Genomic DNA, 6,254 nt, shown 5'->3' on the forward strand with positions numbered 1-6,254 from the left:
CTCATTAATGTAAAAGAATTCACCATTTTGAACTAGCCAATGAGATGGCTGCTGTAAATGGTCACCATTACTATCGTAAAGGAAAAGTGGAGAAACTTCAAATATCCTTACCATTGAAAACAACAAAAATTCATGATTATCGGTGTTTACCCTAGGATAAACAAAATAAAAGAACCTAATTATTGGTTGCACTTATAGTATGCTTGGAGTTGTGATATGAAATCCTTAGCTCCAGCTCCTGTGATGAACCTTTTCTTATAGCCTAGTTGTTCTACATAGTGCACTGCAACCATTTCAATTAGTTTTATCACTGGTGGTATTTTTGTCAATATCTTTAATTGTGCAGTACTTAGAGCCGATGGAGGAGAGTGTATTGTTCTTGAAAATGTAACTTTAGAATCATGTGTTGCATGTTTAAAGATCGGCCCTAGGGCCAACAAACTGCTAGCAAAGATGATATAGATTGGCCCTAGGCCAAGATACCATGAACAAATCTACCAACAAAGATGGTATTGATTTGTTGATGGTAGCTTGGCCCTAGGGCTAATCTACTAGCAAAGATGATGTAGATTTGTTCATGGTAACTTATAAACTTATGATTTCATTACTCTTAAAATACACAATATATCTCTAAGTACATAGAACTAAATTTGGACAAAAAGTTAGTTGTTCACATATTTGGATAGATTTTAATGTTGGATTTTGGTCAGTTGTTGAAATCTCACTAGATGACAATAAACATCTTGTGTATGGGTATTATTGGCTAGATTCAATTACTTGTGTCTAGATTCAATTACTTGTCCAAATCTCCGTTAAGGGTGGGTAATACTAGAGGTTAAATGTTATAGATCGATGTGAATTTCTAGATTTAGTCACTTGTTCAAATCTATGTCATGGGTGTAAATGCTACAGATGTGTCCAATTGTCCAAATCTTATATATGACTATAAACTGGAGAATGAAGGGAAAATGTTAGACTTTGTTGATCAACTTCTTACTTAGTAGACCAGACAAAATAGGTGTTTAAAAAACATATTTAGTTCTCATTTTATTAGTAGGATAGTTTTTTCCATTGTGATATGTAAGTAAATGCTCTAGGAATATCATCAGTTATATTTTTATGTATGGTATTTATGATCTTAACTTAGTCGGAAAACTACTATCTCATTTTGTAAAATTCAAAGATAATTTGACTACATCATAATGTGTTCATTGTTATAAAGTAAAATAATTCCATGCTCACATTAGATCAATCAGGCCATATGTTTATGATTCATTATTGACACCCCAAACAAATATTTGTACTCTTATCCTTACATCGTATAGTTAATCGTTTGGGTATGTCAATAAGGCTACATATTGTAAGTGTAGCTATATGCTTTGGTGCGGGCCTTCTATTAGAAGCTTCTCATTTATAAACAAAGAATCATCTCCTTGCTTTGTGATTCCATCCCATGAATTGATTTCAAGATTCTCGTCAACAAAGCTTGAACACATTGATTCGATCTCACGTAATTCTTGTAAACTTGGAACCCTTGCCACTGTCTTTTGTTTGTTTGCAAGAGCCATTCTACATGCACTTCCCAATGCGAATACATTAAAAACATACTCATACTCCCTACAAAAATATTGTATAGTTGCAGAAATAACATCTTCCATCTTTAGTCATAGTCTTTGTGCATTGGTTTTCTCTTCATGTCCATCTGAGTCACCAACTATCACTATAACTATTTTCAAAAATATCCAAAATATATGGTCTATGCTCCAAATCTTGGTAGCGATGATTGTCCATGAATTCCTTCTCCTTACTCACTAATACATGCTACTAATTGCCATCTTGTATTTCCCAATTACCTTCTTGAAAGTACTCTCCAAGGCTACAAGTTGCTTAAATGTTATAAATATGATGAGGACAGATTGTGTGGTTTAGTAGCTAGTTTTAACAATCCATGCAACATCATGTCAAACCTGACAAAGTTCTGTTTTAGCATAAAACTAACAAAAACAGCAAAGTACCCCACTTTGCACTCGAATAACTTAAAAATAAAAGCTATTTGGCTTTTTATAGTCTCTTACACTCTTGTAGAGTTTCTTGTCCTCTAAAACTTTCGTGTTCATCTCAAAATCTGATTCTAAACACACGAATAGATAGACTCTTTGCAAAATAGCCCCCAATGAAGGTTATTCCTAGAATCTAGTCATAAACTAGTCAAATATTCTATCTTCTTATTTTTTACCCCACCAAAAGTGTTTATTCTTGGGTTGGGGACTAAGGCAATCAACAATATTTCTATGCGAGAAACCCCCCCTCTCCTCTTCTCGTGGTGTTTCCCCATCGTTGCCATGGTTAACATGCCATACATCGACTCAGATTCTCCCATATACACACTTACCGATATATTTATTTAATCTCAAAAGAATTTAAAGCAAAAAAAATAGAAAGAGTGTTTGTGTACTTCCCGATATATTTGTTGATGTCTTGATTGATTGGGAATCCATGTCTACTCTCCAGAAGTTGTGGAAGAGCTGCTTGCAGATTTCACAAGCCTCTCAGATCTACTATCATAGGGCTGCAATCTATTATATGTATAACTTTGCATACGATTCTCAAATACTAGTCATGTGGATACTTAAAATTACAAGAACGTATGCGGTCTACAACCCCTTGTTGGAGGAATCGCTAAAAACTTCTATATGTGAAAGTCGACTCAAAAAATAGGTCACGTTGTACTTTTTTTTAATCAAATTTTGATTTGCATGTCCATCTACATACTTAAAGGCTTCCTTTGAGTATACTAACTAATTGAAAAATAAATCTTGAATTTTCACTTAATTTTAACACTTAGAATCTTTATTGTTGAAAAACAACTAAAAAACAACTGAAAACCTGCTAGAATTCATTATTACTGAAATTTGTAACATCCAAAACTTAGGATTATCTTTAATTATAACTTGGTTAATCTCGGAGGTATATTACATTCTCTCTCTGTTAAGAAATCAACGTCCTTATGATAAAAGCATCTTATCCTCAATCATCATTAAACCTTGAGGAATATTTTTTCTTACTTAGCTATTATACTTGACATCTTTAGATTTCTTCAAGTAGCCTTAGAAAGAACGACTTGAGAACTTTCTTGTCTAAGATCTTAACTTGATATATAAGCTCTTAACTTGATTTTCCATTTGTTAGCTATCTCTTGGATTAAATTCAACATATTCGGTAATCACTGTATCTATTAGAATTGTAATACTATAGCATTCTTTTCTCTCGGTATTGTGCTCTCGTTCATTCATATCTTTGATACATCTTATCTTCGATAAATGATTTTATGTTAAGCTAGTCATGTATACACTAGAGTTTAGTAGGCCTCCTAAACTAGAGTTTAGTAGGCCTCCTAAACTAGAGTTAAACTAGAGTTTAGTAGAGTTTAGTAGGCCTCCTAAACTAGAGTTTAGTAGAGTTTAGTAGGCCTCCTAAACTAGAGTTTAGTAGGCCTCCTAAACTAGAGTTTAGTAGAGTTTAGTAGGCCTCCTAAACTAGAGGCCTCCTAAACTAGAGTTTAGTAGAGTTTAGTAGGCCTCCTAAACTAGAGTTTAGTAGAGTTTAGTAGGCCTCCTAAACTAGTAGGCCTCCTAAACTAGAGTTTAGTAGAGTTTAGTAGGCCTCCTAAACTAGAGTTTACTAGAGTTTAGTAGAGTTTAGTAGGCCTCCTAAACTAGAGTTTAGTAGGCCTCCTAAACTAGAGTTTAGTAGGCCTCCTAAACTAGAGTTTAGAAGGCCTCCTAAACTAGAGTTTAGTAGGCCTCCTAAACTAGAGTTTAAGAGAGTTTAGTAGGCCTCCTAAACTAGAGTTTAGTAGAGTTTAGTAGGCCTCCTAAACTAGAGTGTAGTAGGCCTCCTAAACTAGAGTTTAGTAGAGTTTAGTAGGCCTCCTAAAGTAGAGTTTAGTAGGCCTCCTAAACTAGAGTTTAGTAGAGTTTAGTAGGCCTCCTAAACTAGAGTTTAGTAGGCCTCCTAAACTAGAGTTTAGTTTAGTAGGCCTCCTAAACTAGAGTTTAGTAGGCCTCCTAAACTAGAGTTTAGTAGAGTTTAGTAGGCCTACTAAACTAGAGTTTAGTAGGCCTCCTAAACTAGAGTTTAGTAGGCCTCCTAGACTAGAGTTTAGTAGAATTTAGTAGGCCTCCTAAACTAGAGTTTAGTAGGCCTCCTAAACTAGAGTTTAGTAGGCCTCCTAAACTCTAATTTAGTAGGCCTCCTAAACTAGAGTTTAGTAGAGTTTAGTAGGCCTCCTAAACTCTAATTTAGTAGGCCTCCTAAACTAGAGTTTAGTAGAGTTTAGTAGGCCTCCTAAACTAGAGTTTAGTAGAGTTTAGTAGGCCTCCTAAACTAGAGTTTAGTAGGCCTCCTAAACTAGAGTTTAGGAGGCCTCCTAAACTAGAGTTTAGTAGAGTTTAGTAGGCCTCCTAAACTAGAGTTTAGTAGGCCTCCTAAACTAGAGTTTAGTAGAGTTTAGTAGGCCTCCTAAACTCTAGAGTTTAGTAGAGTTTCTAAACTCTAGAGTTTAGTAGAGTTTAGTAGGCCTCCTAAACTCTAGAGTTTAGTAGAGTTTCTAAACTCTAGAGTTTAGTAGAGTTTAGTAGGCCTCCTAAACTCTAGAGTTTAGTAGAGTTTAGTAGGCCTCCTAAACTCTAGAGTAAGAGCATACTGGTCTTAATCACTGTATCTATTAAAATCTCCTAAACTCTAGAGTTTAGTAGAGGCTGGTCTTAATCACTGTATCTATTAGAATCTCCTAAACTCTAGAGTTTAGTAGAGTTTAGTAGGCCTCCTAAACTCTAGAGTAAGAGCATACTGGTCCTAATCACTGTATCTATTAGAATCTCCTTAACTCTAGAGTTTAGTAGAGTTTAGTAGGCCTCCTAAACTCTAGAGTTTAGTAGAGTTTAGGAGGCCTCCTAAACTCTAGAGTTTAGTAGAGTTTAGTAGGCCTCCTAAACTCTAGAGTAAGAGCATACTGGTCTTAATCACTGTATCTATTAGAATCTTGATACTATAGCATTCTTTTCTCTCGGTATTGTGCTCTCTTTCATTCATATCTTTGATACATCTTATCTTGGATAAATGATTTTATGTTAAGCTAGTCATGTATACACTAGAGTTTAGTAGGCCTCCTAAACTCTAGAGTTTAGTAGGCCTCCTAAACTCTAGAGAAAGAGCATACTGGTCTTAATTTCATAAAATTCAACTACAAATAAGAAACTAGATGGATCTTGAGGCATCACACAAAGTATCTTGATCTTGTAAATCAGTCACTATCCATGTCATAAACAAGCCTTCTTGGAATCACAACTTAATAAACAATAATAAATCTCATAAAAAATATTATCGTCGTATTGTATTAAACTTCAAGGTAATCAATCAATTTGCAAACTCTTATTTTCACTTCACTTGCATCTTTAGACTTCAACAAGAGAGAGATCATCTATTCTTTCTTCAATTAAGGAGCTTAGAAAGTGAAACACTTTCAAACTTTACAACAAATGTGGCTACATAATCTTTTTATTGATGGACTTGCAACCTCCACAATAGATATTGATTTTCCAATCTACACTTATTTACTCCACAATGATAATTTACTATTTAATACGAAAATAGTATACTACATGAAATACTTTTCTTGCTCTGATGTAAAGTAGACATCATTCTGAATTCTACATCACATCTTTGATCCTATAAGTGATAATCTTTACCATCATCTCCAATCATGCAAACCTGCTTCTCTAGGCACTAATCAATCTATCTCTAATATGGCATCATACCTTTCCAAAGGCAGCACATGGAAATCCACTTTGACTTCAGGTCATCTATACGAAAGGTATATTCTTGATATACTTTTCGACATCTTTTGCTTTTCGAAAGCAAGCTTTGCCATAAGCTTCTTTTGACATACTTTTAGACATCTTTTGCTTTTCTAAAGCAAGCTTTACCATAAGCTTCTTTTGGCAAAATTCAGTTATTCTTAACTATTTTACCACGTCATGATTGAAAACTATGCATGCTTCTTGAATTATTCCACACTTGAAATACATTATTTGCAATCTTAATAGAAATTTTAATAATTGAAGCTTGGTTTTCGGTGTTACCTGCCTGAATAGCAGCATTGACATATGCATATTCTTCAACCTCCTTAGCCACAGTTGTTGCAGCAGCTTTTCCTCTTGCTCCACGATCGTTGTCATTACTTGAAAATCCAC

Source organism: Cibotium barometz, chromosome 25 (assembly GCF_041138505.1).
Source record: "Cibotium barometz isolate CiBa-2024 chromosome 25, ASM4113850v1, whole genome shotgun sequence".
Taxonomy (NCBI): domain Eukaryota; kingdom Viridiplantae; phylum Streptophyta; class Polypodiopsida; order Cyatheales; family Cibotiaceae; genus Cibotium; species Cibotium barometz.